Genomic DNA, 12257 nt, shown 5'->3' with positions numbered 1-12257 from the left:
AAAATAGAGACAATGTTCTTCAAAATATTGTTACCCATGGTGAGGAGTTGGCAAATCAAATTGCCCAAATGAAGGAAACCCAAGTGGCTACTCCCCACCATCCTTCAACATTGTCCATGAATGCGAGTTTGAAGGGGTGACCTTTGATATAGAATATGAGAAGTGGGAAGAGCCAATCCCCTTGAGCTCTTGTGAGTACGAAAGTGTTGTGTTCGATGAAGAAGACATGAGGTTGAGTAAACTAATTACTCTTAGCCTTTGCGAGTATGAGGGCGTGACTTTTGATGTGAATATTGTGATGGTGGAGGAAGGATTATTGGAGAGAGATGAAGCCCCCATTTATGATTCTTATAAGGATAGCCATGAGGACGAGATCGTGAAAGAAGCTTATGTGTTTTTCAAGAACCTTTGGAATAGGGAAGACAAATGGACTTGTGAGATCGCCTTACTTGAGGAACTCATCCTTGAAAAATTTGAGATTTCTTATCATGAAGAAGATGAATGCCTCTTCCCTATTGCCTATAAAGACCATTTCACACCCATCATGGAACATATGATTGTTGGAGATGATATGGTGGATCTTCTCCAAAAAAGTCAAATCGTCATATAAAGGGTACTTGGTGGAAAACCTCAAGAACAAACTTACAAATAAACTCACTTGTGGAGATTTGGCACTCACAATCTCAATTCTTAAGGATTCTCATCATCAATGTTGTGAGAATTCTCCTTCTACCTTGGAAGAATTGAGTAATCAAAGTGCTATCATCATCACCAAAATAAAAGTATAGGATGGTAAGTGGAAGTCTCTGGACGAAAATGAGCCAAACTTCATTCCTAATGTTGACAAGAATCATGGGCTTACTTATTGGAAGCATTGCAAATATTCAAGTGTCAAGAGCAAGGTGAAAAAGAGAATGAATGACAAACTACCTTGGTCAAGCTTTATTTTGAATTGGAGCATCCTATATCTGTGCATATTTGGGGCTTGTTCACAAGCCTTTGACCTTCTTCTAAGAGCCTTGAGCTCTATGGACAAAGAATTCCGACACTAGTTTGGTGGAGTCCTATCTCAAACCACCAATTGTCATATATTCCTTCTCATAATATTTGCATTGTATAAATATTATATATACCATTATTTTTCTTGCATTTTTCCTACATGATAGTAGTGAGAGAGGGTTTCTTACCCATTTATTGGGCATATTTTCAGAAAAAGATAAGAAGAAATCACAAAAGGGTGCAAGGGAAATCCAAATGAAGGAAACAAGGGATTGACGAAGAACGGCACGAGACGCTCGTCCCGACCACAAGATGCAGGTCCTAAGCCTTGCCACGAGCTCAATTCAGCACCGACCTGAAATCCGCTCAGATTGTAAGGGAGATAGTCGTCTCTAGAAGAAGACTCTCGTAATAGCCCTGCGACGCTCGTCCTGAACGGAGCCTTGGAAACAATTCTGTACTGGATGAGAATCTGCTCGGATTCCTCAAAATCCTCTCGTCTCCCCCAAGACGCCCGTCTCCTATACAATCTGCTCGTCCTCAACCGCTGGCAAAACATCCAGGCTCTCTGTCTATGAATTCGCGCGTTCTCTCAGCAAGATGCTCGGATTGCAGCATCAAGACGCTCGTCTCGAGCACGGGTCGCTCGGATTGCCTCAGTTTTTAGCCGGGTTCTCGATCTATCCACCCGAGCCCAGCCCTTAACCTCTCGACTCCCAACACCCCCACCATCCCTCATTCTCCTTATCTTATCTCCTCAAAATCTCACATCATCATCTCTCAAAAATCCCTATCACAAAAATCAACCCAAAACCCTAATTTTTCAATCAAAATGATGAACCTAAGAGGCAAGGGCAAGAAATCCGCCGAGAGCGCACCTAAGAAGCGCACGGGTACTTCTTCATCCACCCCAAGGGAGGCAAGGGGCCATCACAATGTGGTAATACAAGGCGTGGAACAACTCGAATACTTCCCCGAGGTAATCTTCACTTGCGATGAACACCGCCAAAAATTCGTTCATTTTCTAGGTAAGCATTACGAGCCCACTCAATTTATTGATACCGCTGTTTTAGAAGTTCTAGGCATAAGGTATCAAACTGAAATGTTCTTCGATGGTTTGGGTCTCGGGAAGCTATTCTATGCCCATGAGGATACTTACCTTAGTCTTACCCTCGAGTTTTTGTGTAATCTCCGCATCGTCACTAATACTCGGAGAACTGTTTGTTTGGAGTTCCGACATTGTAATTAAGACCATAGGTTAACCCTTGACCAATTTGAAAACATATTTGGTCTTGAAGTGCCGAGGGAAAACACTGACAAGCCCTCAGACATCAATGTTAACCACATTTGGAGAGCTATCTCCGGGTGGGAACTCTTTGCCTTAAAACAATGCTATACCTTTGTCATCCAACATCCGGTGATTCGGATCACCGAGCGCTTTATAGCCGGAACCATCAATGGAAGGCTAGAACAAGACAGGTGCACCCTTCTTGACTTGACCTTCTTAGAGTCCTACTTAAATGTTCAAGGGACAAGGGCTTACAATTTCAACACGCCCCTTGAGATGATTACAAGGCTCTTTCATGATGCTCAAGGGAACTCTAACATTAAGTCCTTTGTGATGGGAGGCCTAATCACAATGTTGGCCGATGACCTTTGCCCCGGGTTTAACCTTCATGGGGCTTATGAGAAGCTCCAAGGGAGCACTTTGATTGACGAAGATGCTATCTTCAACCACCACCGGTGGTGCACCTACACTCAGATCGGAAGTGTGGAGCGGTTAACAAAGGGATGCTCTTCAATTGTCCTCATGGGGTAAAACGTACCACCTACCGAGCCACGGTTGAGTCGGTACTCACCTACACCGAGCTACCTACTCGATACCGAGATTCATCCCAACCCACCACAAAGAGAAGAAGCGCCTCGTCAACCTCGTGAGTTGCCGGAACGGGGTAATGCACCACCATCCTATGTACCCATTCCGCCCTACCCCACACAACATGTGCCTTTGGCTCCCTAAGATCCAAGAGCTACAAACATGCGCGATTTAATGAAGCTCATGCAACATGTCGATCTTGGAGTTTACGATGGGAGGTTCGACAACTACTTGGCTCAATACCCCTCCTACTACAACATAGCTCAACAAGGGTATATCGACCCTAGAGGCCCTCACCCATCTTGGGCTCAACCGCACCTTTTTTTTCCCTAATCAAGGGAACCAAGACGGGAACTTTGGCGGCCAAGGTAGAGGATTCTTTGGCCAAGGAGGAGGGTATGACCAAGGAGGTTCTAGCGGGCGTGGATACCGCAATGATGATGATGATGATGATGACGAGTGAGATGGCAAGAGGTGTCTACCACACCACCTGTAGTTGTAAGATATTCTTTCTTTTCCTTTCTCTCATGTATAGTTGTATCCCATTTTCAATTATCTTGCATTTAGTTACATTTGTATTATATTCCATTTTGCATTAGTTAGTTCACATAGTATAATTGCATTGTAACATAAATAGATTAGTTTCCGTTGTGATATATTTCATATAATTAGTTGATTTCACAAATGACCAAACCTATTCATTTCTACACTAGAAATAATGTTTAAATCGGTTTGAGGAGGTTTGATCATAGGTGACCATAGCTCAATAGAAAACATGCATCATCTAATGTAGTTTAGATTGCATTCATTTGTTATATATGTCATATAGAATTGCATTTAGTTAGAGCATGCATTCATTTATATCATTGCATTTATTTCCATAAATTCAAAAATCCAAAAACATGTATTTCTTTTTCATTCCTACTCCTACATGTACATTGAGGACAATGTCCAAAATAAAGTGGGGGATGAGAATTTATATTCCAAAATGCATAAAAATTTGAAAATTTCGAAAAAAAAACTCAAAAATATGTTCTTTAATTTCATAAAAATAAAATCTATACAAATTTGAAAATTTCAAAAACCAAAAACATATTCTTTAATTTAGTAGTATAGAATTGTATATACTTGTATTTTTGTTCTCTTCTAACATAGATACGACACTTCATTTGAGGCATTGTCAAGGGAATGTGAAGACCGCTTGGTATGATCGCTCTAATCCCTATTTCCCTTCCATTTCTTTTCATTACTCATATGAGGAGGATGGCTTTACATGTCAAGGAGGATGTGGTGTATTTTGTTATTGCGGTTTATGTACATATGTGTTGTTTGGAGTTGCATTTAGTTTATGTGGCATAATAGTTGATAGAAACATATGCATTAGAATTGTATATATGTTAGTTGCATCATGGCATGTAGTTGCATGGATAGAAAACTTTTGTGAAAATGCCTATTTGGGAAGCTTGGCAAGTGTATATAAGGCCCTTGTAGATAATTTTTCTCCTTGATACTTTTTTCGGAAAATTCACGTGGTACCCTTCAACTTTGTCACTTTTCACATGGTATCCAATATTTTAAGTTTGTGTACATGATACCATTTACATTTCATTTTCATGCACAATATGCCCTTTTTGTCGCTACAAAAACTTTCAATTGAGCGTAAGTCCTACATCGGAATTCGGAATCGGCCTTTTTTTGTCCTAAAATGATTTTCTTTTCATAATCTACGATTTGAGATAAAAAAAAATTGTCGACGGGCATTTTATAGGGCTTTATTTTTCCGACAACCTTCAATCAACCGTAATTTCGATCTTAAATTTATGAATGACCGTTTTTCGTTTTATAAAATTATAGATCTCAAAGAGATAATCAAGTTTGAAAAAAAAAAATTATTCAATTCCGATTTCCGGTCTACAGTTTATGCTCAATTGAAGATTTTAAGAATGATAAAAAAGACACCTCATACTTGAAAATCAAAGCTTAAGGGTACCATGTGCACAAACTTAAAAATGTGGATACCACGTACAAATTGGCGAAGTTTGAGGGTACCACGTGAAAGCAGCAGTCCAATTCGCTCTTCTCCTCGCGAGACTTGCAATTCCCTATTCAAAATTTATCATTGTTATTTACTAATCTATCCTTACTTGACCTAATAATGTACTACTATATATACTCCATTTTGTAATAATCAAGGAGATTAGGTCCCATGAGGGGAGAACCTTCCTTAAATTATATTAGGAGTAGATTAAAATATATTAATCCCAATCATTCCATAAAACTACATATTAATCTTTCCTTAATTATTGTTGAAGTTTATTATTATTGGGTAATTGAAGATTATTGGGTTATTATTTTAGAATTGACAACTCTTCATCAATCAATCAAGTTCTCTTCTTTTATTCTTTGCTTTATTATTTGGATCATCTTAAATAGGTATAATCCCTTTTACTCTTGTTTAATTATTGTCAAATCACATCGTTTATTCATCATGTTTTGCTTTGTTAATTAGTATGATTGGCAACCTTATTAACATGTTAAACTTGATCATGAGTGAGTAGTCGTTTAGCTAGGATTAATGAGGAATTAAGGGAAACAAACATGGAGAATGATTCATGCTTAATCTAATATGTTTTCATAATTAATTTGCTTGCTTGTTGTGATTTCAACTTATGCACATGTTATGTTTGATGAAATGCGAGCCTATGAATCCTTTCATTTTTAACCATCACCTATCTCTTCAATGAGGTTTGTAAGCATATAAACCAACTCGAGTCTCATTAGACCATGCATATAGTTGAATAGGAAGGATTAAGTCGACTTGTAGGTGTTGTACAATCTAATAGATTCGGCTCCGGGACCCAGACCTCCTTAGGGATTGTAAGCTTATACACAAACTCGATCCCATCACAACAAAAAGTGGTTGCTTTAGAATTGAGAACAAGTTTGTATGATCAACCCCCAGGAATCCCTTATGATCCCATGACATCCTAGTATCCTTTATTATTTGTTTACATCTTTATTTGCTTTATTGCTTGTTTTACTTTATTGCTTTTATTAGTTTAGACTCACCAACTCCAACTCAAATCAATTGTGACACTAGCATAAATTGAGATAGATAGACTTAGAATCTAAAGCACACCGTCCCGTGGATCGACCTCGACTTAACCACTAACCAGTTGTTTGTTGAGAAATATAATTGTGTTTGATTGAGAGCCCCAACGACACTCATCATCAATAGACGTGATTGTCATTTAATTTCCTCAGTTAATTCTTATATGAGACGGTCTTTTATCTCACGTTATGTTTGTTGTGTGGGGCATTTTCTTGGGAGACTATTATAGTAATTTCCCTAAAAGTGCATCAATTCCACGATAACTAATGACGTGTATAACGATCTGTTATGAAGAAAACTGAAATTTCTATTCTGTATATTCTATTTGACGCAATTAATGTTTGATACTGTGCAGATATATGGAAACATCATACCAGGTATCCCACAACTGCTATCAAAGTATTCCTTCAACATGATTGAGACTTGAATGATTTAGCCTTCTTGGCCAGGTGAATTTGCAATACTTTTGTGAGATAAATAGGCTGATATACCTATTGAATGATTGGTTTTTAATATAGAGATATCTGAATTGTACAGTGATGTTTGTAGTTAGACCGTGGTTGTAAATTTTGTGTAGTTTGTATTTGGTAATGGGATTGTAAAAAAAATTAGAGTGATGTAGCATTGAGAAGCTGTAGTTCTGCTGTGAAAGTGTGTCGTGTGATTGTGAATACTGTAATAAATACTTGGTAAATATTTGTGGACAATTTCGCCTTTGGTCCCCCGAGTTTTGAATAAACATGTTTTAGATATAGAATGAATAACATTTCCTCTAAACAACAATTAACTACTTGAATATTTCGGGTATTACACGCAAAATTAATGAATATCATTTTCACATGGACAAAGGTTGCTCAATCCGTCAAGAATTGTTCTAATTTATTACCAGGTGTGCACATAAAAGGCAAATAGTCCTTGGATCTGAGTTCTAACAAGTTCTAAAGCTTCTAAGAAGAATATAAATACAAGACTAACAAGAGCATTCTACCATATCTTCCTACTGGAAACTAACTACGTATGTACAAATGTGTTTCAAAGTGATGAAACTCCTGAAATAAGAATGTTATGAGTACGGCAAACTCAAATAGTAATGCAGAACATACCCAAATGACTGATCCAACTTACCCGTAGCCAGCGTGAATGACTCATGGTCTTGTTTCAGTGAGCAGTTGTATTGCAGCACGGTGAGCATGAACACCACATACGTTAAATTCAAGCAACCACTTATAAGTAGAGAATGTCTTCCAGGACAAGTGTGAAGGGATGGAAAGGAGTCGCAGACTGCCTGAACAGCTGGTGGGATCAAGGCAGTGCATTGACTTATGTTAAGGTTCATGAGCCCGTCATCTTCATAATGGGTCTTGATGGACTAGCACACAATATCCTTGTTTCTTACTCTCTGGGCCAAAGAGTACATTACTCTATCAGTGATGTTCTGGCAATAGTACAGACTCAGAGATCCGAGATGGGGGCATCTATTTGCCAACGCTATCACACTCTCATCTGTCATTTTGATTCCATACGAGTTAAACTCATAAGGAGAGATCATGTAGAATCATATAATCATATGAACAAATAAAATTCAGAAACTCTTATGTGGTACCATGCGATAACAAGAAACAAGACCGTAGCTTACCGTAAAAAAAATGTGAAGGGAAAGAAATAAAGTTGCATGTTATACATATCAATAAGTTTGTTAGGAATAGTAATTATAGTTATCTAGAGAAACACGATGAAAACACTGTCAAAGAGCCTAAGCTTACATGTCAGATATCAAACTATTAGGTGAAGAATCAATTGCAGAAGGACGACATGCAACGGGTCTTACAAAACCATGCATTTATAGGTTGTACAGCAATTCATTAAAAAAAAAAAGCAAATTCCTATCTTTTGGCATTCAACTAGTCATGTACTCCCCCTGTCCCAGTGATTTATTTGTTTACCTTCCCTTTTGGCACAAATACCAAGAAATGTCTGAAATACCAATATAGCCCTGATAGATTCAAGCGATGCGAAGGAGTATGAGATAACATTTACTTTAAGACTGATTTTCATATATGGGGGACCACTGAAGGCTATAGCGCAGCACTTGTTCCTAGTTTCCTACTTCCTAGTTATCTAAAGGCAGTGTGGTAAAATAGTTCTTTAAATGGTTCCTAAAATAGAGAGGTAAACAATTCATTGAGACACCGAATTATGGAATAGGTAAACAAATCATTGGAACGGAGGAAGTAGTTAATAAAAGACACCATTTTGTATAGCAGTTCAATGTGACAGTAAAATTCAAAGAAAAAACATAGAAGACAAGTAATGTAAGTGATACCTGTTATAAGGACACAACCGTACAAGTCCAAAGCTCTGAGATTTGGACAACGATAGGCCAGACTAGTAACGCCCAAAACTCCAACATTGTCACACCACCCTAAATTCAGAGTCTGTGGTTCGCTACAGTTATACGCAATAGCCTGAATACATAATCCCACAATGAATAATAAAATTATAATCTAGATAACGAACAATCAAGAGTAACCTTAAACCCAAATTAAATCGACCCAAGAGTGAGTTGACTACAAATGAAAGAAAATACCCCAAATTAACCAAGTTGAGGCAAAACATTAATAGTCAGTTTAGCCAGGAACTGAAGCAACCCAATTGATTTGCTTGACTCGTACGCACTGACCTAAAAAGAAACTGAACTTAATAGTACCCAAATACAAGAACATCACACTCAAGATGACCCGAATCCAACTAGAATAGCCCATTTGCCACAATAAATAGATTTGCAAAGAGTGAGTAAAATGTACCTGCAATGTTCGGTCAGTGGCTGCCCTCCCACATCCGCAAAGATTTAGTGACTTCAACTTCTTGCAAAAGCTCATTAGATATGCAACTCCCGAATCATTGAACGTTGTGCACCCACTGATGTTCAGTTTTGTGAGATTTGGGCAACCATGTGCCAACGCATACAAAGAGCGATCAGTTAGTTTGAATCTCTTGCTTACAATTGGGCCTATACATGGCCATGGATCTGTTCTAAATCGATCTCAGAATAACCCAAAAATGAACCCAAACTCCTACTTAATCACCGATTCAAAACTAAACCCAGCCGAAATTTAAAATTCCACAACCTGAAACCGATCCATGATGTTTTAATATAAACCAAATCTGAAACAGGCAACCTAATCTGAAACTTTAGACCAGGATTTTTTTAGGATATTCAGAAAAGTATAAGAAGCATAGACTCCCTTAAGTTTCTAGATACATATCTTTAGTTAGCTAGATACACTCCTATAAGTTGTTAGATACTTACCACTAGCTAGTTAGATACACTCCTTGAAGTTTCTAGATCATATCTTTAGCTAGCTAGATACACTCTTATAAATTGTTAGATACATACCTCTAACTAGCTATATACACTTCTTTAAGTTTCTAGTACATACCTATAGTATCTAGACACACTTATTTATGTTTCTAGATACATACTTCTACTTAAGGATTAAATTAGGTGGCTAGATACACACTCCTTTCCCGTCCTAATTGATACATACCTTTAGCTAGTTAGATGCATTTCTTTAAGTTACTAGATACATATCTTTAGATAGCTAGATACACTCCTTTAAACTGCTAGATACATAACTTTAGGTAGCTAGATACACTTCTTTAAGTTACTAGATATATATCTTTAGCTATCTACATACACTTCTTTAAACTACTAGATATGTATCTTTAGCTAGCTAGATACACCCCTTTAACTTGCTAGATACATTCACATCCCTTTAACTTTATTTTGCAAATTGATTTAACCGCAAAGTTAAGTTTAGTTTCCCTGTCTATAAAACTCTTGTTACACCAAAATTCGCCACGTCCAATTACATATTTATCGCTTATATTTGGGTCAGTTTTTGGGACGGGTTAAAAATATATTAGACTCTCGTGTATTAGATTCTCGTCATGTGCATCCAATACGATGTATGTATTCAGTATTTGAGGTAAGTCAGGATTCAAAACAGCTGCCTTGATTGCAAACTGCCAATCTCCAACAAAAATAAGTGGAATAAGAAACAACTCTGAATGTAAGGTCAGATAAAACATACCAGCGAGTCAGCAACAATAACATTTGATAAACCAAATACAATATTGCTAACTTAAGAGCTTATCCATGTGATCAATGGTACAGGATGAAAAAATCTTCATTTACTATCTACACATGACCATTGATCCAGCTTCGAGCATTGAATTTCATTCCCGCCTCAATTGAACGAACAAGCATCAGCCTCACCTCCATCTCCGAGCTCCAACAGCCACAGAAAATCACCGCACGAGCCACTATCAATATTAATTAATGATCATTATCATAATATTAATGATCGTTATCATAATTATTAATTTTTACTATTACCTAGATACACATATTACTTAGTCCATATATATATATTCAGATACACTTGTCGATTTGTGTATTTTAGAGTGGAATTATTTGTACCTAGAGCATAATTTTGTGTGTCCACCCACCGACAATATCAACGACCACCTCAGACGGCACCAGAGACATCAGTGAACAACTCTCATGGCGCAATAACTATCACTAGACACCTCAGCTGACACCGACGACATCAATGAGCTTCCGCATCCCCAACCAGAAACCTCACCTGAATTATAACCACCACCACCTCGTCGCTACGACCATCGCCGCCCAACCACAACCAACACCACCTCGTCAACCGGAATCCTCACAAACACCAATCTTGTTAGCTTTCTACTTCTTAGATGACCTTTCCATTATAGCTAAATAGATCTGCTTGTTGGCTGCCACCCAACGCCATCAACCAACTCATATAAATCTCTAATGACGCTGCACCCATAAAAGTCGGTTTTATCACTAGATCTAGGAATTGATAGGGATGTATATTAGAGAAGTAGAGAAGAGAAAATGGTGGCACACGGAGAAAATAAGGTGGACATGGCGACTTCGTCGGCGGTGACGACATCAGTTTGTGGGAGCGTTAGTTATTCCGGCTAGGGTTAGTGTCTCCGGCGGGTTGGTAGATGGTGATTTGGGACCGAAGAAGCTGTTACTGAATGATGGGAAAGGGCAAAAATAAGCTTTTGAATTGGTTTTACTGTTAAGATAAATTTTTAAATTAGTTCGTAAGTTCGTACGGAACTTTAGTTCGTACCTGACCCCACCCCTATATATATATATATATATATATATATATATATATATATATATATATATAGGATCTTGTGAGTTTGGTTTCTTATGGTGAGTTGTGAGTTTGCGCTTTCAAATCTCAACCACTAGATTATATTAGAGATGAATGGCCAAGATCTAATCTTACATGTCATATAAAACCACTGTCATTTACTTATTTTCTCTTTTTTCTAATGTTACTTTTTCTTTTTACTTTAATTTTTTTATCTCTTTTTTTTTACCTCATGTTATTATGCTGTTATTGTGGTTTTTTTTACCAGTTTGATTTTTTTTTTCTCTTATGTTTTTCTTTAATTTTCTCATTATGTTACCTTTTTTTCTTTTTTGTACCTAATTTTTTTTAGTTTAAATTTTTTTACTCTTATTTTTTTACCTCGTGTTATTATGCTATTATTGTGTTTTTTTTTCTTTGATTTTTTTTAACGACTTTGATTTTTTTTCTCTTTTTTTTTTACCACGTGTTATTGTGTTGTTATTGTTACTCCGTTGTTATTGTGATGTTATTCTGCTGTCACTTTCATTTTTTCTACGACTTTGATTTTTTTTACCACGTGTTATTGTGCTGTTATTGTTACTCTGTTATTATTGTGATGTTATTCGGCTGTCACTTTGATTTTTTATAAGACTTTGATTTTTTTTCTCTTTTTTCTTACCACGTGTTATTGTGCTGTTATTGTGATGTTATTCTACTGTCACTTTGATTTTTTTACGACTTTGATTTTTTTTTTTCATTTTTTTACCACGTGTTATTCTGCTGTCACTTTGATTTTTTTTTGTTTTTTTACCACGTGTTATTGTGTTGTTATTGTTACTCCGTTGTTATTGTGATGTTATTCTGCTGTCCCTTTGATTTTTTTTTCTTTTTTTTAACACGTGTTATTGTGCTGTTATTGTTACTCCGTTGTTATTGTGATGTTATTCTGCTGTCACTTTGATTTTTTTTACGACTTTGATTTTTTTTTTACCACGTGTAATTATGTTGTTATTCTACTGTTATTGTGATGTTATTCCGGTGTCACTTTGATTTTTTTTACTATGATTTTTTTTACTACTTT

At 36.9% G+C, this 12257-nt stretch overlaps 1 pseudogene; it reads right to left on the bottom strand.

Annotated features, from left to right (window-relative positions):
* Window positions 1-7050: 7050 nt before the first annotated feature.
* On the bottom strand, window positions 7051-10272 carry LOC141614192 (uncharacterized; annotated as a pseudogene).
* Between the last annotated feature and the right edge of the window lie 1985 nt (window positions 10273-12257).

Source organism: Silene latifolia, chromosome 11 (assembly GCF_048544455.1).
Source record: "Silene latifolia isolate original U9 population chromosome 11, ASM4854445v1, whole genome shotgun sequence".
Lineage (NCBI taxonomy): Eukaryota > Viridiplantae > Streptophyta > Magnoliopsida > Caryophyllales > Caryophyllaceae > Silene > Silene latifolia.
Note: the sequence above shows the minus strand (reverse complement) of the source record. Positions and strands in the feature narration are given on the sequence as shown.